This window comes from Rousettus aegyptiacus, unplaced genomic scaffold, assembly GCF_014176215.1.
Source record: "Rousettus aegyptiacus isolate mRouAeg1 unplaced genomic scaffold, mRouAeg1.p scaffold_m13_p_6, whole genome shotgun sequence".
In the NCBI taxonomy this organism is placed as follows: Eukaryota; Metazoa; Chordata; class Mammalia; order Chiroptera; family Pteropodidae; genus Rousettus; species Rousettus aegyptiacus.
This window is the reverse complement of record NW_023416309.1, coordinates 12,029,885-12,053,242: the sequence shown is the minus strand read 5'-3', so window position 1 is coordinate 12,053,242 and position 23,358 is coordinate 12,029,885. Positions and strand designations below refer to the sequence as shown.

General features: G+C 38.6%; 1 protein-coding gene and 1 pseudogene across 1 annotated transcript in view; both read left to right on the top strand.

Annotated features, from left to right (window-relative positions):
* LRMDA (leucine rich melanocyte differentiation associated) overlaps positions 1-23,358 on the top strand; it is a 977,871-nt gene that overhangs the window by 210,596 nt on the left and 743,917 nt on the right. The window lies entirely within an intron of this gene.
* LOC118604842 lies at positions 10,567-10,685 on the top strand (annotated as a pseudogene).

The window sequence follows — 23,358 nt, the reverse complement described above, 5'->3', positions numbered from 1 at the left end:
CCTTTTCCTTTCCACATAATTGTGAAGAATAAATCAATGTTGGTTTGGTTGCAAGGCTATATATTGATCATAGTTTTCAGTCCTTGAAATGCTGGTAGAATGTTATGTTCTTTCTGTTAAATTCAGTAGAGTGGAATTCAGAGGGAGCTATGGAATTCAAATAAAGTCTATTATTTATAGGCACAACTGACAAATGAAAGCAAAGCATTTTACTTAGAGAAAATACATACTCAACACTGGAAGTGGCAGTGTGTGAGCAGGATCTCAATTTGTACATTTACTAATTGCTCTTCTCTGTTGTGAAACATTGCCAGCGGATCCAAAAGAATTTGTTTTTCAAAGTTGTCTCCTAAAAGGAGCTGAGACCTTGGTCAGCTATAACCTGTGCTAATGGGAATTCCTGTGGGTAGAGTAGTCAGTGCACTTGACCCAAGTATGCCTCTGGGAGAAAGTTTTAAACTATGAGAAGAGGTTCTTTGGACTAGGACATGTATGCAAACTTAATGGGTTAGAAGATTTTTGCAGAGTTAATTTTACAGAGGTAGTTTTGGGTGATTGTAAGAGGCTGGATCTTTATTTCCTGGATTTAGCTCAGTGTTTCTTCTCCCTATAGTTTAGAACCTCGATTCCCAAAGTATGGCTCACAGGCCACAGTGGCCCATCAGGGTCTCCCTGCTGGATCGGAGATGGATGGAAGAAAGTGAGTTGCTTAGATTTCTCGACATTCTTCTTAATGTGTGGCCAGAACTAATCTATGTCTAAACAGAAGCCTTTGGATGAAAATGACCTCCTAACATTTCTTTCAATTCTAGCATCTTTTTGTGTGTCATTTTTATTATCTCCAGTTCCCATCTGAAAATAGCCCTTGGAGGGGGAAGACTTCCTTTTTGCTCTGAACTGTTTCTTTCTGTTTGGACCCGGGCATGTCACATCAGCTTCCTATAACAAGCAGACACAAACCCACTATTACCTTTCACTTCAAAGGTGGCATTTGGGCCGCCTGTAGAATTCTCATTTCCTCCTAAGGGGTATCTTTTGTCCTTGACTCATGATGGCATTTGGCTGTGAATGGTCACATCTCTTTTTGCTCTGGTTACCCACTCTGTTTTTCACCTTCTTTTTTCAATTTTTGAAAATGATTCCTCTTAAGTAATCCCTCTAAGTAATTCCCATCATTGCAGTTTTATAATGAAAGAATGGCTCCAAAACCAGGCACCCGATTAACCTATCTGCAACCTGGGGGGAGATATGGCTCCTCACATTCCCATCTGCCACCTTAGGCCTCACATTGCTTCTGCATTGGTGTTTATTATTCCATAAAGCTTGGGAAGTGAGAGCCTTAAGATTTGTGTGTGTGTGTGTGTGTGTGTGTGTGTGGTACCACAATCTCTATGTTTATTGATATTTGAATATTTATTGCTTTGGAGCCAGTGATAAAAATATCATGGTATATTAACTTTTAATTTTCTCAGATTTGTTAGGAACACCAAAAAGAATATGCTCTCTCTAGAATGTGTTGGAGAAAAGAAGTTGGTTTGTCACAAAATTATTCATTTCTGTGGGAATAGTGCCAATGCCTGTTCTACAACTTGATTTGTTGCAGAACATTTCATTCTTCTCAAACTGTGTATATTTGTTAATAACTTAATTTATAGACCAAGAAAAGGCTTGCATATTTTTGGTATGGAGATATTCTAAAAGAGTGACATTGGCTGGCTGTCAGAATGCCTATCTGATTTAATTTCCTGAATCTGGAAAAGAAGAGATGGGGGAGAATTTTCATGAATGTTTTAAAAAATGTAGCTTGTAGATGTATCAGGTCAAAAGTCATGTATAGAGATGAATTAAAGTTTAAAAAATAAGGCCTATTCATTTTTAATTGTTGGATTTTTCTCAGTTATTTCATTAAAAAAGTCACAGTTCAATGAATCCACAATATATATTCTTCGTACAGAGTAGATACCTAAAAAATGCATGTGGAAAAAATGTCTATATATTACTTGAGGACAGTGCTAGACTCTTTATGCAAAAAGTGATCACTCGGGCCCACTGAGGAAACCCCCAAAAGAGTGCGTTGTCATTTCATGCTAATTGTTCTTTCTTGTTTTCTGTTTTGTCCTTCTGATATTGGAGAAGCAGCAAATACCACTTAATGATTAATAGTGTGGATTTGGGCTTGAAGTCTTATATTGAGGCCAACCACCCACTGAGTTAAAACTTCTTCCTAAACTAAAAATTGAACAACCCATCCCTGTTCCCAGAGAAGCCATTTTTTTTTTTTTTGGATAGCATTCAGTTTATATGTGATTAAAGTAGTCAAATAAAAATATAAATGAAACATAGGTTATTTTTGCCTCCCATATTTACTTTGGTTTAGTTAGATGGCAAAAATTGAACATCATATAACTATGGAAATTCCTTTGGTAAAATGTGTTTTTTCCCCGAAGCTAAACATTGTTATAGATAAGATTCACTTAGAAATGGAAGAAAATGAGTTACAGGCGCGCGCGCGCGCGCGCGCATACACACGCATGCACACACAAAGAAATATATATACCTACATACACATCTATATACATCTATGCAGACCCATAGATATATACAGAACCACACATTTATGCATATTTATACATGCACACATAAACATACATATATACATGTCATAATTATTATTCAAACTAGCACACTCTATTAATAATTTTTCCAAAATATTAGTTATAGACTAGGAGTTTTCCAGTAGACCTGGGATGCATGGTGACCTACTTATGTAGTACATTGCCTTCCAAAATGACAAGAAGCTCTTATAAAGATTGGTTATTCTGTGCTAGGGCCTTTACACACTTATTCCTATGCCATCATGGTAGGGAAAAGTTTAGAAAGACTTCACATTCCTTAATAGAGTTAGTCACTTTCTACTGAACTGTTGAAGCTAATTCTAATGATTTCATCTATAGAGTTGGCAGCATTAGTAACAGATTTGCCTCTGTCAGTTTTCTCCAGAAGTCTTCATTGTTTGCATTTTTATGGAGGTAATTTGATTTTTATTAATATAAGTAACAGAGAAGTTTGGCAATTGGGTACTCCACAGACATGCTGTTTCCTCTTTTTCGTTTACTTTACTCTTGTTAATGTCATCAGAATGTTGACAGCTGCATAACTCTTTTTAAAGCATTCATAACCTGACAGATATTACCGATATTTGTCATTTTACTTCCAGTATGTGACAGCTAGAATTAGCTTTTCGCAGTATTGGAGGTAGTGAGTCCAGTCAAATTTGCTTCGCATTTCTTTAATGTGTAAGTGATTTTGAGTCTTGTTAAGGACCGAGGACTGGAAAGTTGTAGGGGCAGGGATCTGGTAATTTTTAGTTTTGGGATGCACTGGAAATTAAGCTGGCAGAATAGTGTTATCTCATACGGTTGGTAAGTCTCAGTGATGAAAGAATCCTTGGGGCCACATCCTTAAATCATGCTTTTGATGCTCAAATCCTTGCTGTCCTTAAACAGAGACTCTCTTCTGAGTGCAAACCTCCAGAAGTGGAGGTATAGTCCTTTCGAAGAAACTCATTATGTCTCTAGAAAGCACTAAAAGTTTGAAACCTGTTTCTTACATTAAGCCTAAAGCTTCCACTTTGTTGTTTCTACCCACTGGTCCCGATTTTCTTTATTGTGGCCGTAGGTTTGAAACTTAGTTTTCCTTTTTTTTTTTTTTTTAAAAAAAAATAACAGTAACAAAAATAAAGACTAATATTTATGGATTATATGCATTGTGATAGACATTGTGGTAAGCATTTTATGCATTATTTTATTTCATTCTCATTCATAATCTTAGAGGTAGGCATTATTATTATACTTAATTTGAAGAAAGTGAGGCTCAGAGAGGTTGAAGTAATTTGCCAAGGATTCACATGGCTAGTAAGTGCAGGTCCAGAATTCTTGTCCAGCTAAACTGATCCTTGGTGACACTACATGGGCATGAAATTTCTCTGGACCCTCTTTTCCCAACTGCATTCTGGATGGTCATGCTTCTCTCGTAGGGTATTTGTGAGGATAAAATAAGACAGACACATGTTTTCTGGGAACTGATGTACATGTGTGACATTACATTATTAACATCATCAAAGTCAAACTGTTGTTCTGATGGCGTTGTCTAGGTCAGTAGGTTTGCTGCTTTTTTTTTTTTTCATTGTATCCTGTCACCACTTCCCCTCTCCCCAGTAATTTAAAGTCTATCCATTTTTCAAGGTCCAGGACAAATCATACTACATCTTTGGATTCTATTTAGATTTTCCTAGTCCACAATAATTTCTCTTTCATTGGAAATCTGTTGCACATTCTATTTGGGTGTTTTTAGTTGTAAATCACAGGGGAAAAAACCTACCTCAAACTGTCTTAAAGACAAAAAGGATCAGTATTGGCTTTCACAGTAGCAGTGGTTTCAGGTAAGGCATGAGCCAGAAGCTCAATCTAACCAGATTTAGTTTGTTCTCTTCATTTCTCAGCAACAATTCCTCAGTGAAGGATCTCTTATTGGGAATGGGTTGGGGTTTGTCCCATTGCAAGGTAACTGCACATAGTCCAGCAGGAGAAAGTTCAATTCCTTTAGGGGTTGAACAAAATTCCCCAAATCGAGTGTTATAGGTCAAGTATCCCTAAATGGGATCTGCAATAGACTAAATATTTGTGTCCTTCCAAAATTCATATGTTGAAATTTTAACACTTAATGTGATGATTTTAAGAGATGGAGCCTTAGGAGGTAATTAGGTCATTAGGGTGGAGAGCTCATGAATGAGAATAGTGCGCTTATAAAAGGGACCCCAGATTGTTCTCACACCCTCTCTCTGCCATGTGAAGATAACAAGAAATCAGTAGTGTGTAACCTGGAAGAGGATCCTCACCAGAATCCGACTATGCTTGGCACCCTGATCTCAGACTTCTAGCCTCCAGAACTGTGAGAAATGTTATGTAAACCACCCAGTTTGTGGTGTTTTTTTTTTTTTTTTTTTTTTTTACAGCAGACTGAATGGATTAAGAGAGTGTCATATTCTATCACCTAAGAGAGTACTGTGGCCAGGGGGAGTGAACTTTGCTGATAGGATTAAGACAGTTGAACTCTATTCTGGGATAGGAGAATGGAGTTATTTGCATGCAAAACAAATTTGGAGAAACCTAGGAAAATATTAGGAAGAGGGTAGGTGGGATAGGTAAAAGGGAGGTAGCCAACAGTCTTCCATTTAAAATGACTTGTTTATGTGGCTTATTTTATATGTATATTATTGGCTATGTAGCCATTTATAAGTCATAACAGGCTGAAAATTCCTTGAGGACAGGGATCTTGCAATGCTGTTTTTCTTTCTTTTTTCTTTTTTTTTTTTAAATCCCATCTACTTGAGCTCGTCTCATATCTCCTTTCAACTGTATGTGCTCAATAAGAATGTTGAATGATTTTTTTTCTTTGCTAGCTGTAATGTCACAGAGAATGAAATAGCCTATAAAAGAAAATATCCAGTTATTCCAAAAACTACCATGGGGAAGGGGAAGTAGGTAGGACAAGAAGATAATAAAAAAGTTTAAAATAAGTTATCATTGTTGAGTACATCCCTCTTCACCCTGTTCAGATATAACTTAATTCCACAATTGGATATGCTTTGCAATCTTCAGTTAACCTGCTGGTGGGCACTGAGAAAACATTTTGTATGGGGAACATTCCTGTCTTTTTAGCATGTTAAATGCACTGTTAATGAAATGGGAGATTTCAGACCACTATAGATTTATCATAGGTGGTGCATGAAGGGAAACCTATATTAACCTTTTGTTGATTTGAAGTCATTTTATCTTATGCTCAGGAGCCCAATTAACATTATTGATTTAAATCATACTCATCAAGATCAACTTATTTTGGGTTAATTTCCTTCAACACAGAGAGAGCTGAAACCAAGCATAGAGGAGTAGAGACAGAATGATTGATTTGACCATGAAAAGAATGTTTTGTACCGTAATCTCATTTTAATGCTTCAGTAGTTAAGTTGCTTTAGATGAGGCAATCGTTTTCTGGTTGGGATTCTGCTTAGACCTTATATTGGTCAGCTATTTCCACAATAATGCTGCCTAAGAAGCCAGCCCATTTATTTTCTTGCTCATGTTCTGCTGGTTGACTCTAGTTTGGCTGATCTAGGCTGGGTTGCTGTGCTCCAGCCAGTAGGGCTCCAGGTGGCAGGGCAGGTGGCCTTGACACCAAGCTATATGTTATCTTCAGGTCTGTTCCATGTATGTTCTGGGGCTCAGACTGATGGAGTAGAGGGTGCCTGCAGCCTCTTATGGTAGATCATGGAACACAAGAACCAAGCCAAATTGTGATGTGATTTGAGTACACTTCCAGCCTCTGCTTTCATTGCACTGCTAACTTTCATTGGCCTAAGTCTCATGGCCAAGACCAATATCAGCAGGGCAGAGACGTGAACTCTGCTCATAGTGGGATGAGAAGGGAATGACTGTTTGCTCAACAATAATCAAAATTATCATGGGCCTTCTGATCTTATCACTCTTAAGTCAGAGTGCTCAGGCCAGTTATTTGACCCATCATCGTCATGGTGTCAAACTGATTTTGCAACCTAATCTGTGGTATAAGTCTTCTGAATTTCACCTACAATTCACTTTATAGACAGAACCACTACTCTAAATTGCAAACTCTCAGAGGGCAAAGATAGCATCCTAGTTTCTGTTGGACCTTAAAGGACTTGGCACATAATAAACCCTCAGTATGTAGAGTATGAATGAATGAATGAATGGATGAATGAATGAATGAGTGAGTGAATAATGAATGAATGACAATTTTGTTTCTTTTGTAGAACAGTTAAATAAAACCAGGAATGCATGATAGAGGTTAAATAGGAGGAAAAGCTGTTAAGAGTTAAAGCAACAGCCTGAAGAGAGTGTATGTGTGATATACACAAATATACATGTATCCACATTTATACAAATGTACTATTTTGTTTATCTGATTACCATATGAACAAGACAATTAATGATCAGAGAAGCTAGGTCTTCCTAAGGGAAAACACCTAGAAAGATTTGGAAGTAGGATTCGAGCCACAGTTGTCTAACTCCAAACCAAATGTTCCATTTGGGGCTGCTTCTTGGAAGTGGGTGGTGAATTTTTATTGCCTTCCCTACAAGGACTTTCTTTTACCTTGAGCCCAACTGTTTGACTCAGCGAAGCATCAATTCCCCTGAGACTGGTCTGTTATAAGTGGACACATGGAACTTAGGAAAAAAAGGAGCAAATGGCTAGAGATACAAGGCTGCTTTCCCTTTCCATGTGAAATTAATGTTCACTGTATAAAAAACATAAAGCATATCCATCCCCAGGGACCTGCCTGACATTTTAAAACTTTCATCTGCTTTAATTCATGATGTTCAAGGAAAGGATTTACACATAGCTGAGCTCCAGTGGCTAGTTGTCTGCCGTGTGCATTTCTTCTCTTATCTTTGTCAGGGTGAGCTTTCTATAGGCCCAAGGAAATTATATAGCTTCTTTTTTTTAGCTCCCTCTAAAAACAATAATGGGCCTATTCAGATTTTATCTGTAATTTTACCTTGTTGTTGAGCAGTATTAATAATACTGTTGTAAACCAGGCCAGGGCAGCACTCACTGAATCTTCTAGGCTTTGGTGATAGGATAAATAGCTTCTCACAGAGCACAAAGGGAAACCTGCAGATGGTCTCAGCATAGGTTGGACATGCTCGCCTATATGGGAGCTGTGTTAATATCACATCTTGCAGATTTGGCAAGGGTTTTAAGAGTCCTGTATTTCAGGCTAGTTTTTATAGAAACTTGCTGCAGATCTGGGCAGGATTAATCATGGCTGAGATATATCACACTTAGTACAGTATTAAATTCTAGCAATGGAATGATGCAAAACCAGTTCATAACCTTATAAGAACATTGCATGCTACAGTAATCATAGAGAAATAGTATGTATCCAAATTAATGGAGAATAAAATGTCCTGCACTCTGTTTTTGGTGTCAGGCAAGGATCCTGGATGGTGTTTTTTTTTTTTTCTTTACTCTGCATGAAAGCTGGCTGAGGCAGGCCTTGTGTCTTTTTGGAGTTTATTACTATGGTGGACTTGTGTGTGTGGAAGGGGTCTGCTTTAGGGATCTGTGACTTGGCCAAGACACCTCAGACAATCTTCCTTCATTCTTGAAAGGTTGATTACACACACCTATTATATGGTATACACAATGCTGAGCATGGTGATTACAAAGTATCTGTGACTCAGTCTCTCCCCTCATGGACCTCTTATTGGTCCATGGCATGTAAGGAATTCATTTCAATTCTGGAATGCCCACGCCCACCCTACCCCACCTCTATTTTATAGATTTTTATGGATCTGATTCTTACCTGGGGTAGACATGCATATAATTTAAAGGTACCCTTGAAATATCTTTGGAGATTGGTCTGATATTGCCTGTGCCCCAGAAATAAGTTTTGCCATTCCAGTTTGGCTGAAATATTTTATTTGGTAATGATATATTAAAATATAAATTAGACAGCATTAATAGAAGTTACTTATCTTCTCCTTTCCCCCCAAAATTATCAGCCATTGAGAGAAGTGCTAAAATAGAATATAAAAAGCAATACTACACAGCAGCAGTCATAATAACAAAACAACAATTATAGAAGTTAACATTTATTGGCCACTCACTATGTGGCAAGTATAGTTCTTAGTGCTTTAAATATATCATCTTATTTAATCCTTATACAAAACATGGGGTAGGGCCCATTATCAACTCTGTTTTACAGATGAGGACTTTGGGGCACAGAAAGATGGAGAAATTTGTTCAAGGTCACATAGCTATGAAGTGGTAGAGCTGGAATTTGAATCTGAGGAAGCTGGAAAGCTGGAATGCTGCAAACAACAAATAAAAACATTCCTAGCTGAAGGAACAGTGGGGCAGAGAAGTCTGAAAGGGCCTGGATTTGGAGGACAGAAGGCTAGTGGGGATCGAAGGGAGATAGCCTGATGGCACCACTTAGGTATATGAGAGAGTTTAAAGATTTCGTGATGGAGATGTGAGTGGGAAGGCAGAGGAGAGCTGTGATGGTGAAGGCTGTGGCAGGAGGACTGATGACTGGAATGCGCCTGAAGTCCTCTTGTGCTCTTTGCCTTTAGGTCTCAACCAGCAACTAAAAGCTCCTTAATTATTTTCACTTCATGGTACTGGCTTATTTATAAAACTTATTTAACAGTTCTCTTCCAAACCAGACTGTAAGCTACTGAGAGAAGGGACTATATCTAATAGCTAGTGCCTGGCACACAGTAGGCATTCAATAAACATTTGTTGGCTGGCTAGCTGGATAGTTCCTAGACCCTTTACTTTCCTTATAAATGACTCTTCTGTTTATTTTCATAGTAGCATATCTTCCACATCTTTTATAAACTAAGTTCTATAACTCATATGTCATCTTTGTACAGATGATATTCAAATAATAGAAAATATTATAGCCAAAGGAGTATTTTCCCTCTGGAAGCTTAGACTCAACATGTTTGTAATATGAACACTTCTTATTTGTAAGTTTTCCTCCAATCAGCACATCAGGTCATAACTCATTACAAGGCACAGTAAAAATTATTGTCGAGCAGTAGACTCAGTATAACTGGATAAGCAAAGGATTTGGGGAATTACTCATTAGTTCCTACTTCATCTTATGTGGATTCTTGAGAGGTGGCCAGCAGGTTCTTTCAGACTGACATGATTTTTTCTAGGTCACCCTTTCTCAGGTGTTTTATAAAGAACAAATCCATGCTATTGCATCTGTATGCATGTGAGTCAAAGAAATGTATGAAATATTTGTCCCACAATTGATGAGGGAGCCAGCCTTTGCTTTCAGTAGATGCAAGTTATTTCCCTTGGGCAGGAGTTCTGTGCATTGTGTTCAGGTTCTGTGTGAGGACTTTGCATGTGGCAGACCTGTGACCTCTAATTTTGACTTATTATGCAACCAACACCAACTGGGATAGGCGACCTTACTGGGGTCTGAAATGAGTTACTTCACTATCTTCACATAGACAGGTGTCTTTCCTGAGATGAGAGGTTTCCTAGTCCGTCATTTTCATCAGAAATGACTGATGAGCTGCTCTTGGGATAGAAGGCTTCTGTAGTGGTCATTTCAAAGCTTTAGCTCACCAGTCCTCTAGTCCTTGCAGCCAGTTCTGTATGTAAACAGGTGATGATATTGCCACAAAATCTTTGCATTCAGTCTTTGGGTTGCATTGGATTGGTGGCTTTCAATTAAAAAATTTTTTTTGCCATGACTGACATTAAAGAATATATTTCAAATCACACACATACACACACATATGTCTCTATATCTATACACACACACACACACACACACACACACACACACACACACTTATTTAAGTAACTGAATCAGAAGTGTCAAAAACAATACCCTTACTACATATAGTGTACTCTTACGCGTTATTTTCTGTTAAAAAATGCTGGGAGCACCCTTGAATTTGATTCCACATGCAGCTGCATTTTGAAAAACTGTGGCTAGTCTATGGCCATGCTACCCTGAACAAGCCTGATCTTGTCTGATCTCAAAAGCTAAGTGGGGTTGGGCCTGGTTAGTACTTGGATGAGATACCACCTAGGAAGACTAGGTGCTGTAGGCATAAAAAAAAAAAAGGATTGTAAGCTGACAAGGTCCTTGCAACAAACAACAAACGGTGGCTAGATCTCCCGGCCTTCATTATATCTAATTCTGAGAGAGAATCTGATATCTTGCTTTTATGGATGAGGAACAAATCTTTAGGTGTGATCCGAGCAGCATACAACTAGTTAGTGGCAAAGTTGGGGCTATAACCCAAGTGTTCTGACTTTGATTTAGCATTTTTACATAACTATCTCAAACTCAGAATACATCATTTTTTGTCTTCTCGATGTATGTTTCCCTTTTGTTTCTGATTAGGGATTGAGTGGTAAACTAATAGTGTGTAGGAATTGATACCCTCTACCTTCCTGCCTGGACTGAACTCACACCCATGCTCCCTTTGCAGAACTCTGTTACCTCTTGGCCAGGTGACTCAGCCAGTTCTCAGGTTGTATATGTTGTACACCTAAGGCACCATGCCGTGTTCCCACTGCCCTGGCCCCATAGCACAAAACGCATGTGGTTCTTGTCCTCGAATAGCTTACTATGTGAAGTGACATGGCTGAGCTTCATTCTTTCAGTAGAAGCACATATGGATAAACAGGATTATTAGAAATGTGCTTTGGAAAAGATCTACCCCAAGATTTTTCTCCCTGGTGAAAAGAAATCAGCTTCTGTAGCAAGAAAGTTTGAAGCAATAATCACAAGAGGAGAGAGAGGTGCTGAAGATACCCAACTTGAGTTTGGGTTGGGGAGGTACATCATCCTGGTATTGCTGCCTTGCCCCTCTCTCTTCTCCATGGGCTTTGAGCTCCATTGCTGCTTCTCCCTTATCCCTGGGCTCCATTGTTTCTTCCAGAACCGAAATCTATCCCCTTTCTTCAGGAGGTGGTGCCTGCGAAGTAAGGATAACAACTGTATTTTGCAAGCCGATATTTAAAATATCCAGTCTAAACATATGGATACAATGGGACAAGGTATTTAATATCTATCTTCTTCCACCAAATCTGAAAAATAGGCTTTCTCTTCCTCACCCCCTCCTCATCTGAGTCTCTGAGCTTTAGCTGTCTGAGGCTGTCATGAGTATTGTCAGCATACCTGAGTCCCTGGCTGAGGCATGACGGAGGCATGGTGGAGAGGGGAGAGAGGCAGAGGAGTGTCACTAGGCTGCCACTGTGCTTGTGCAGTCATCACAGTTCCACCTCCATCAGGTTGAGTCTGGCAGTTGAAGAATCGCCTACAACACATCATTTTATGGCTTGGGATCATCTGCTTGGATTCTGGCACTTGGGCTGTGGTTGCCTGTATATTTGAATTCATGAGAGTGGGTGCCCTGCCTCGTATGTATTCGTCCTGCCCTATTCAGGAGTATTGAGCTACTTCCTCCTTTGAAATGCAATAGGCAGTTCTGTTTTTGCCCATCATTCCTACTGTTGGCTGAGTGGCGCGGAGGGACCCCTTTCTGTAATATAGTGCTGTAGCTGGTGTAATTCTGATTTAGAAAAACAGCTTCACTTCGAGAGAAACATTAATTAGATGCAAAGAGGGAGTTATTTCATCTTCGGGTGGGGGAGAGTGGGGAGTGAGGGAGAGAAAAAAGTACCACAAATAAATTATCTCCTATTTGTGCAATATTTTATGCTTGTCAGCTGTCTGTTGCCAGAGAACCACAATGTAGCTAAATACTTGTGACACCTTGCCCAATCAAGGTTTAGCAAAAGGATGTTATGGGATCCTCTTTGTGACAACCTGTGCTAGTTTACATTAGCTTAACCAATCGCTTTTTCCTCTGTGCTTGGAGAAATTTGTTAAATTAATTCAGTTGCAATTAGCAGATTTATGGGAAAGTACCCTGTTATCCTTTAATTGGAGAGCATAAAACTACAAACTGAATCCGCTAGTTCTATTTGTGTAATAGGCAATCTATCTACGACAAGATTTGATCGATGGAGTCGTATGATGCCCTTGCCTTGTTTTATATTGGCTGTCAGCGCTTAACTGGGACTGAAGTATCTGGGTAACAAAAATTGATATAATGACTTAATGCGCCTTATTCTCTTTGAGCTACATCAGTTTAGAGCACTTCTGAGAGAAAAATGTCTGGAAAATATCAGGGAGTCATTTATCAACCTGTTTTCATTAGCATACTGCCTAGCTCTGGCAAGGATTTGAATAAAAAAAAAAGCAGGATGGTACAATTTATTTCAGGCCCCATATTTCTTGGATGAAAGGAGACTTCTAATAAAAGCAAAATACAGAAAGATGCTTTTTCTAGCTGATTTTCCCCTAACTAAAAATCCTACCTCAAAAGCTTTTCTGTTTGTTTGGATTTTTGCTGTTAATATTCTGGAGAACATATCCCCATGAAGGTACTTAGAAAAGTAATGCAAAATGCACGGAGGTTATGACATATAGAGAAAAAAATGGTTAACAACAAGAAAAAATTAACCAAAAATATTGAGGTGTGTCGTGGGTATGTGCTGTCTGTCTCTCCTAGCCTCCGTTGTGTATTTTTGCGTGGTTATAATACACAGTTAAACAGTGAACACGGAGAGAAGTTCTCTGCGTAAGTGGGTGTTTAGTAGCATTAAAGGATTTCAGAAAGTTAAGATAACAGCGTTTTTAGCTTTCTGGAGTTGGAGCTGAGGAGAAATAGAAACAGATCAAAATGTTTCTATAGTGGGTAAAATGCATTTGGTATATAGAGTCATTTGTCCTACCCACTGTAGGATGTGAACCACAAGAGGTAATAATAACTGAAAGGCAGTTGTACGGGAGTGAGTCCTTTTTTGCATGAAATTTTTATGCATCAGTCAGCCTGCATACAGTGTGCCTAATGTATAAAATAAATTGGTGCATAAATCAGATTAAGAGCAGCATGTTGCCAACTTTTGCATTTGCACACAGGAATTCAATATGGATATGGAGAAATTCCCATTTTTTAAATCTCTAATAGGGTATGGGGAATCTCAGGTAGACACTGCACACAGGGACATTTTATTCACTTATCTCTCCCACTTGTCACCCCAAATAGCAACAGAAGCAGTGTCGCAGGTAGTAAGAGCAGCGGTGCGGGAGTTTTGTGATGCCAGCTGTATAGGGAGGGTAGTGACACAGTATTTAAGATAATATTGCAACTCTGTCTATAGTTCCTAATTATGGCGAGGAATTGGTGCGCCAATCGATAGTGATTTATGGTGGGGATAAGCAAGTGCACATTGCTCACATTGATCTGCATGTAAATTCCTTGACATAATAAGAAGTTATTACCAATGACAGTCGCTGTCTGACTGCTAATTCATAGGCACATCCTTCCGTCAGTGAGAGCCACAGTATCTGCATACTGGGTGTGAGTTTGCCCCACAAATTGCCTGTTGTAAGTCAGACCTGTACATCTGGTACCTCAGGAGTGGCTATTGAGTAGATGACAGTTGAGGTCACACTCACTGTTTCTCTGTCAGACAGTTCTGTGATTAACCAACAAGACAGGGAGTATGTCTTTTTTTTAGAGCAAGGAATATCCTACAGGAGTTTGACTCTGGGTTTTGAAAAAATAAGTTTTCTTAAATATTTTATCTTACACCATTTCCCCCCAAATCTCAGCAGATTATTAATTGATTAAAATACAATTGCTTTTATTTTACTTTTTTTCTTCTATTATGGCTTTTGAAAGTTATAGATGTTTTAACCATCTATCTAGCTTTTTTTGTCTCTTAAATCTCATATATATTTATATGCTTCTGCATTTCTATTGCACCAGAGCTTTTCTAAAAAAATTAATCTTCAAGCTTATATCTCTTTGTTCTTCCTTTTCTCCTTTCCTTTCCAACAAGGCCTCATAAAATCATCCCTTTTAGCTGTATTCTTCTCCCCATCTCTTAAGTAATCTTTGTTAACTGATCTGAAATCTTTTGTAATTCATAGGTAGTAGGCGGCTTGTTTCTTCTTCACCTGCTTTTTGGGGCAAAATCTGTCGGTTCTAGCCTGTGGTATTACATTATCTATAACCAGCAGTTTGTTTTTTAAAAAACATTTGTCATGTCCCTCTATGGCCTGATATGTTTTTTTTTTTTTTTCCCCTTAAGAGTCTGCTATATCAGTAAATTAGTCATGAAACTGAATGCTGCCAAAGTGTGATTCCTGTGTTCTCACCTTCTTTATTCTTACTGGAGATGGTAATTGTTGTTTGCAGGAGACCCCTTGAGAAGTTGGAGTAATGGACATATACCTTGAAAAGAGAGTTATTAGTTCCAGGTATATGGTACCTGCTTTACTTTGAGAAATACAAATAGTTATAAAAACATAAGATTGTTTATTATACATAGTAGTCACAGTAGAATAGAGTAAATAATACTAACAATAATTTAAATTTTAGATTTCCTGTTATATCAATTAGGCCTGGCTAAGTTATGCTGCAGTAACAACTCCAGAATCTCAAGGGTGTAAAACAATACAGATGTATTTCTCGCTGTACTTCATGTACATTGTAGGTTGGCATAGGGGTTCTGATTTTAGTCACACAGACTTAAGATGGCAGTTGACATCTTGAACACTGAGCTGGACACTGAGCCAGAGCAAAAGAGAGTTCTGAAGGGTCTTGGATTGACAAGTAAATGTACCGCACACAGCTCATTGTCACAGGGTCCATTTTTATCTTGTGATGCAAAGAGGGTAGAACTAGACATATTTGGTAAATAGCTTTAATACTATGGATTGGAAATACACAGTAGGTACTTATTAAAAACCTTCTCTGACCATAAGAGGTTGTTAGCTTTAACAGTGCACAGATTGGTGATGACTGAAGAGGTCTTGAATAATTAAGCTGGAAATCTCTATAAACAGGTGAGTTGGTTCAACTCTCTCACTTTTACAGAGGAAGAAATAGAGGTCCAGAGAGGGGAAATAACTTTCTCACAGTTGTAGCATTGGAAAGGAGCAAAACAGAGATGCAAACCCAGATTTCTTGACTGGAATCCAATGTGATTTTTTCTGTCTCTCTCACCTATAATCTTGGGAGCCTTGAGTTCTTGTGCATACTACTGTTAAAACTGTGTGTGTTGGTCATTCAAGTCCTAATTGCCTGTCCTTTGACCTCAGTCCTTTATTTGACAGCTTTTGTTTTGTTCAGGTGCTCTGGGTCTGCCTGGGTCCAGCTTCTTGGCTCTTCCTTTCCAGATTCCTTGGCCACAATCATATCATTTTTCTGCAGATGATATTTGGTTATGAAGCTACCAATTCATTTAATTTTTATTTCAAGCACTAGAATTTTCATTCTTGTTTCAAACTCTACAAATATGATGCAAGATATATAGAGTGATGTTGAGACAATGACGGGTTGTTCAGCAGAGTCAATCAATAAAAGGAGGGGAGACCAGGAGGAACTTCACAGAGTGAAATGTTTATTGATTTGTTTGTTCATTGTATATATCCGCTCCCTACTTTGAGAAGGTAAGGGAAATGGTGATTTGGTCTGGACAGTAGTATGTTGTTTTGTTTTGTTGTGATTCTTCAGAGTCAAAAGACAAAGTTTTAGTTGATGCGTCTACTGGTTTACTTTTTAAAAAACTAATTCAAATTTCTGCTTCAGACATTGAGGTCATGGTGATACACTCAAAGTTTTAGACAGGGACAGGAAACCTTATAATACTTGTCATTGTTAACAGGTAAGGAGTTATACTTTCAAAATGATTTTTATAGTGGATCCAGGGTGGACCTTCCTGCTAGAAGACTATTAGTTGTTTTCTTATGGTCAAAATTGTGGATGTAAGCATTTATCAGTAGGGCATGTGTTAGAACCCAAAGCCTGGGATTCTGGAATTGGATTTATAAGTGGTTAATATGTGTGGTAGATAAGGCAGAGGGTGATGTGCTTGTGTGGCATCAGAAAGATGTTTTCTTGCTCATATAGATGACCTTTATCAGCTTTATGCTTTTGTGTGACCCTCATATTCCATTCAAAATTAAGAACAAAAGCTCCATAAAAGCTAACTTTCATCAGGTGCCCATTATTTGTCAGGTACATGTGCACCCCACCCTCTTCTCTTTCTCTATAGTGTGTATACACATATGTATCGGTGTGTATTTCTCATTCGTTCCATATAATAGCCTTATAAAATAGGTGTTTTGCATGGCTAACATCTGAGTGCTTACTTTTGCTTACTATGTGTTGCTATCTTAAGTGCTGTACACGAATTAATTTGCTTCATCCTTACCATCACCCTCTGGAATAGCTACTTTTATTATCCTCATTTTGAAAATGAGAAAACTGAGGTGTAGAGTCTGTTCATAGGTTACATAGCTGGGATGTGATGATGTGATGGAACCAAGGTTCAAATCCAGCAGAGCTTGAACCACTCTGCTGAGCTGCCTTGCTCTTCTTTACCACCCCACTGGTGAGGGGAGGACTTGCAGAGCTGTGCAGTGAGATTCAGCCATGGAATCAAAAGATTGGATTCAATCCTTGGCTCTGACACCTACTCTCTGTGCTGCATTAGGTAACTCCCTTAGCCTCTCTCAGCTTCATTTTCTTCATCTGTATAAGAACACTCTTACTCTTCACTTAGAGTCAATGGTCCTTAGAGTGAGGAGCTTGAGCCCAGGGAAAGTATCATAAGAACCACTGGCATGCTGGAGGACAGTGTTAGAATTTTATATTTGATTTTCATAATCTAAAAACTAGAAAGGGATAAGCTAGATCAGTATTTAATACTCAGGCTACACTGGTGCCCTCACTTGGTGCAGGCGTCTACCACATGAGCGTGATATGCCACACACAGTAGGGAGCTTTTCCAGAGGCCACTTGGGAACTATTTTTTGAAGAGCAGTTTATAGTGCCACTTTTCCCTCTTTTTTGTCCTTAATATTTTGCAAATTTTATTAGTTTCTGGTTCCAGGATATCAGTGATGAGGTTAATTTCATTTAAAAAAATTCTCGAATAATAGACCCTTTATATTATACTTAGTTCTGAGTTGGGGATTGAATGCACGAATCTTTGGTTCCAATAGAGGTTCCTCAGTTATATAATGAGAAAGTTGAGTTTTTAAAATTATAAATATAAGCTCCCCATTTTTAAAATAAAAGTTCAAGCTTTCTTAATCTTTTCACTCCTAATGCCTACCAGAAATATATATCTCAACAGATATGTTGGACAAAAAGTGCAGTTGAGCAAATGCTTTCTGAAAGAAACTTATGGAGGAAACATTGTCAAAGCAGATGTTTGGAAAGTTTCCATCATCATATGAGCTCATTGCTAAAAAGTGTCCAGTTCTATCATCTATAAAAATGCTCATCTCTGCAAACTATAACAAATTCAGAAAAGGAATTTTCTAACCATTTAAGAAATCTTTTCAAGAAGAAATATTAGTGGGTTTTGAATTCATTTGGAAATAATATAAAATTGTCACACATGTTGGATAATTGACATTGAGGACTGTGGACATTTACCCACTGAATTTAAACAGCAATCTGAGCATGATTGGTTAATGAGATTGAAAAAAAAACCAAAAAAAAGTATCACGATTTGATCATTTTAGCCAGTGATCAGTTTCTTCCCTATGTACTGTTGTACTGAATAATGGCTGCCCAAAGGCATTTGGTGCTAATCCCAGAACCTGTGAATGTTACTAATATGGAAAAAGGGCCTTTGCAGATGTGATTAAATTAAGGATTTGCAATGGAGAGATTATTCTGTATTATCTGGGTGGGCCCTAAATGCACACAGGTGTCTTTATTAGAGAGAAGCAAAGGGAGATTTGATGTAGATGGAAGAGGAAAAGGCAGTTCTGACTAGACAGGGAGAGATCATAGTGATACAGTCACAAGCCAAGGAATGCCAACAACCTGTAGAAGCTTGAAGAGGTAAGATACAGATTCTTTCTTAGTGCCTTTGGAGGGATTGTGGCCCTGCTGACACTGATTTTGGCCCAGTGGAACTGCTGGGATTCAGATTGCGACAGAATTATATATATATTTTATGCCACCAAGTTTGTGGTAATTTGTTGCAGCAGTCACAGGAAACTAGTCTGTATACTTAAGTAATTTATCAAACTGATTCAGTTATTAAAACTAAGTGTTAAACTGAAATTAGAAGTAAACTTTTAAGTTGACTTTACAAAGCATTAAGCCAGTAATTTATTTTAATAATTATTTTTTTATTTATTATGGTGACATTGATAAACAAAATCCAAGAAGTTTCAAGTATACAATTCAACAGTAAGCCATATATATTGCATTGTGTGTTCACTGCTCATAGGTTTCTTTCAGTCATCACATATTTGACCTCTTTTATTTCATCTACCGTACTCTTTCCACTCTCCCCTCTGGTAACCACTGGTCCATTGTCTATGGATCTGTTTTCCTTGTTTGTTTGTTGCTTTTAGGTTTATATCCCACATATAAGTGATTTCATGTGGTTTTCAACTTATTCCTGTCTGGCTTATTTCGCTTAGCCCGATTGTCGCAAGGTCCATCGATGTTGTCGCAAATGGCAGTATCTCATCTCTTATAGGTCAGTAATATTCAATCATCATATATATGTCTCACATCTTCTTTATCCAATCATCTATTGTAAGACACCAGGATTGCTTTCATGTCCTGCTCGCCATGAATAATGCCGCTATGAACGTCGGTGTGCAAATATCTTTTTGGATAAATGTTTTCAAGCCTTTTGGGTAAATATCCAGTAGAGGGATTGCTGGATCATATGGTAGATCAATTCTTAGTTTTTTGAGGAACCTCCATACTGTTTTCCATAGTGGCTGTACCAATTTTCAGTCCCACCAGCACTGTATATGGGTTCCTTTTTCTTCAAATCCTCTCCTACACTGTTATTACTTGCCCTGTTGATAATAGCCATTCAAACAGGTGTGAGATGGTATCTCATTGTGGTTTTGATTTGCATTTCCCCAGTAGCTGGTGAAGTTGATTGTCCTTTCATATGTTTGTTGGCCATCTGTGGATCTTCTTGGGAGAAGTGTCTGTTCTGGTCCTATGCCCGTTTTTTAAATGGATTGTTTTTTTGTTTTGTTTTGTTTTGTTATTGAGTTGTATGAGTTCTTTGTATATTTTGGATATTAGGCCCTTATTTGAGGTGTTGCTTGCAAATATATTTTCCTATTTGGATGGTTGTCTCTTTGCCTTGTTGATGATTTCTTTTGCTGTACAGAAGCTTTTTAGTTTGATTTAGTTCCATTCATTTATTTTTGCTTTTACTTCCTTTGCCTTTGAGTTCAAATTCATAAAACCCTCTTTAAGTCCAAGGTCCATGAGTTTAGTACCTATGTTTTCTTTTATGTAATTTGTTGTCTCAGGTCTTATATTCAGGCCATTAATCCATTTTGAGTTAATTTGTGTGTGGTGATAGAAAACAGTCTAGTTTTATTCTCCTGCAGGTGGCTTTCCAGTTTTTCTAGCACCATTTATTGAAGAGGCTTCCCTTTCTCCATTGTATGTTTTTTACTTTTTTTTTGTCAAAAATTATTTGTCCATATAAACAGGGGTTTGCTTCTGGACTCTTGATTCTGTTCCACTGGTCTGTGTTTCTGTTTTCTGCCAGTACCTGTTTTGATTATTTCCTCCTATCCTTAAAATGCCTAATTTGTATGTGTTTTATGAATACATTGGTACAATAGTAAGTATCTATAATTTATAAATAACATATGTTGGGTGCATGACCAAATGAATTTGGAGAACTTGCTCTAGGAGATTATTGTTATGATTAAATGAAATAAGTGTGAAAACTCTTAGAACATAGTTGGCATCCAATAACTATTTATGGAATGAATGAATAGATGTAAGAACAGAAGAAATGGAAGAAATGGAAGATCCTAGTTTAAGCAGTATGACTGTGGAAACATGGCTGATGGAGGAGCTTAGCAGTGGGCCCAGGTGTGCTTGATTCCAAAGCCGGCAATCTTTTTATTTTGCCTTCATCTTGTGAAGACGTATGCTTGTTGGAATTGTCTTTTCACAGTTTCATTAAGGGGACCCTTCAGGAATCTGTGAATGTTACAAGTGAGACTTAGTGGTGATCTCGTAGGGCTGACCCATCTCAGCACTGGGCTGAAGTGGGAAGCAGTAGCAAGTGCAGTGGCAAGGATTACCTGAGAAGGCAGAAGATTCCTGCAGTGGGTGTGGCTGTCTTGGCCTATGAGGTGGTGCTAGAGTTGGGAAAAGGACTTGGAGGCGGTTGTGGTGGGGAAGGCTGTGGAGCTATGCTCAGCTTTCCTACATTTCACCCGATGAGGCAGCTAGCTTTAAGGCTTTTGCCTGAATGTGAGAGGCCATGAGGATCAACCAATACTAGAAACCTAGAAGATTCATGAACACCAATTCCTCTTCCCCATGAGGAGTGTTAGAAGAGATAAAATTTATATACTCACTGATTTTTAGGCAACCAAGGTACACACACCCATGATTGTGGGAGATGGCTGGACAATCCTCAGACCTAGTTTTAGCCAATAGTTTCACTCTTTTTTCTGACCAAGACAAAAGTAGCTTTTACTCCAAGTGTTAGCAATAAACTATCTGGATTTGGAAATGTTCTCTCTTCCAGATTATCTTTTGGTAGAGCTAATAATAAGCTAATAATGACAAGAAAATAGTCAGTGGGCTAGTGGGTGCCGAAGGGAGATAATAAGGATTTCAGAGCTGTTATGGTCATTAGAACAGCCAAAGGGGAGCAGACCCTATTAGCCAAATTGTGAGCCTAGTCAGCTCAGTCTTTAAAACATAAGAGTAAAAGCCAGTTCTTGGAAAGGTACTTCTTGTGCTCTGGCTGTGATAGAGTAGGGGGTTTCTGTGGTGTTCGCCAGAACACTGGCATCGACCCCCATTGTTGTTACTCCTGCTGCTCCAATAACCTCCAACAAAGGCAATTCTGAGTGAGCCCTTGTTCACTTCTGATCTATTTTTTTATACTGCTCAGAGCATGTCACTTGAAACCTTCCAATGATCCCCCTTTCTGCTGTTGGCAGGATTTTTTCCTTTTCCCGCCTCCTACCTTTGAGCCAGATCTCATGCTACTCTATTCTCTGAAAAAAGACTGTCTTGTCTCTGGGCCCTTGCCCTTCCAACTGCCTGCACCTGCCCCCTCCTATTTCACCTGGTAACACTTTTGCATTCTTCAAATCTCAGTTTAAATGTCACTTCCTAAGGAAGACCTTCCTTGACCCCTGTTGACTGGTTTGGCTTCCCTTGCTATATGCTCCTCTAGCATCCTGAAGGGCCGCTTTTGAGATAATTATTTTACTTGCAATTATGTATTCAGTGTCTGTCAGACCTATAAGACCATCATCTTTGATGTGGTCATTACACGGTACCAGGCACATGATAGATGCTCAGTCCATGTTTGCCTGATGAATGGATGAAGCTTTTCAAGAAAGATGGTCCTGTGTTATTTTGTACCCACACAACTAGCATAATACCTGACAGCCAATAGATGTTGGTTAATGGAGAGGCAGTGGGCCAGGGCTTTTAGGAGCTGTGACCTGGGTGCATGGCATTATGCCTCATCCCCTTCACCCATCTCAGTGAGACCCAGGTCTGAGTACCTTAGAAGCTAACTGGGGAAGGGTGGTGATAGAAGTTGAGGGGTGGATCATCAGTTGGCCTTTTGAAAAGAAAAAAGGACAAAATGCAGATTTATTAATGACAAATATTTCTAGATATAATGAACTTAGAATATTTATTGCTATCTTTTTAAAATGTAAAAGAGAAACCAAAATGCTAGAGAGGCAATTATCATGACAACCTTTGCATTCTGTTTGCAGCCTTAGGCTTCTTAAGAGGTTCCCTTTTGAGCTGTGGTTATAGTTTTTAAGTGTATGTCTCGTTTTGGACCTGGGAGTGAGAAAAATAATTCTAAGGCAATGAAAATACTCAACTGACTGGTAAGTACAGAAACGGGTCTCAGGGTTTTAGATATTCGCCCCACCATCTGAAATGTAAATATCTTCTGAAAGTCCCATTTAGGAGCAAATTTCACCTGCAAGTAGACTGTTATATCTTTTTGAAAAATATATACACCCTAGTGAGGGAATAAACACATCATTACACTTTCATGACAGATAAGCTTGGCTCTGTTGGGGTGTAAACTCATTTTTCTTGAGTTGACCTTTAAATAGTATTGTGCTATTGTATGGGATTTAAATCAATAATTTTGTCAAAGCAAAATATACTGCAGGTTTATTTTTTTTTCTTTATCATTTAAACAGTTCTATAAACTCTCACAGAGTAATGGATTTAAACATGTTGTCCTCAGGAAGGTAACGGCGGGGGGGGGGGGGGCGGGGGTGGTTTGGGGGGTCGGGAGACAGTGTGGTGGGGGCAAGCCACATATAAAAACTCACTTATCAAAAAATGAGGCAGAAGCCTGTGATGGCTGCAGATCTGAGAGCACTCCGTTTTCTCTTCCAGGCAGCTGAGATGGAGGTGCCAGTGTAGGCTGTAATTAGTGGTGTAATACCTTTTCTGCATTCCTGTTGTAAAGCAACAAAGTGTCCCAGGTGTGAGGAGGTTAAAATGAGAAGTACCCAGTAGTTATGAAGCAGCAATAATGAGTTTCCTTCTACTTACCATGGATTTGTGTGATATACAGCTTGCAATTAAGCATGGCTTGGTGATTCAGTGATTAATGTATATACAGCTCCTAAAGGAGGGAAGCCGCCCTCCCGTCACATCCTTCATGATGTTTACA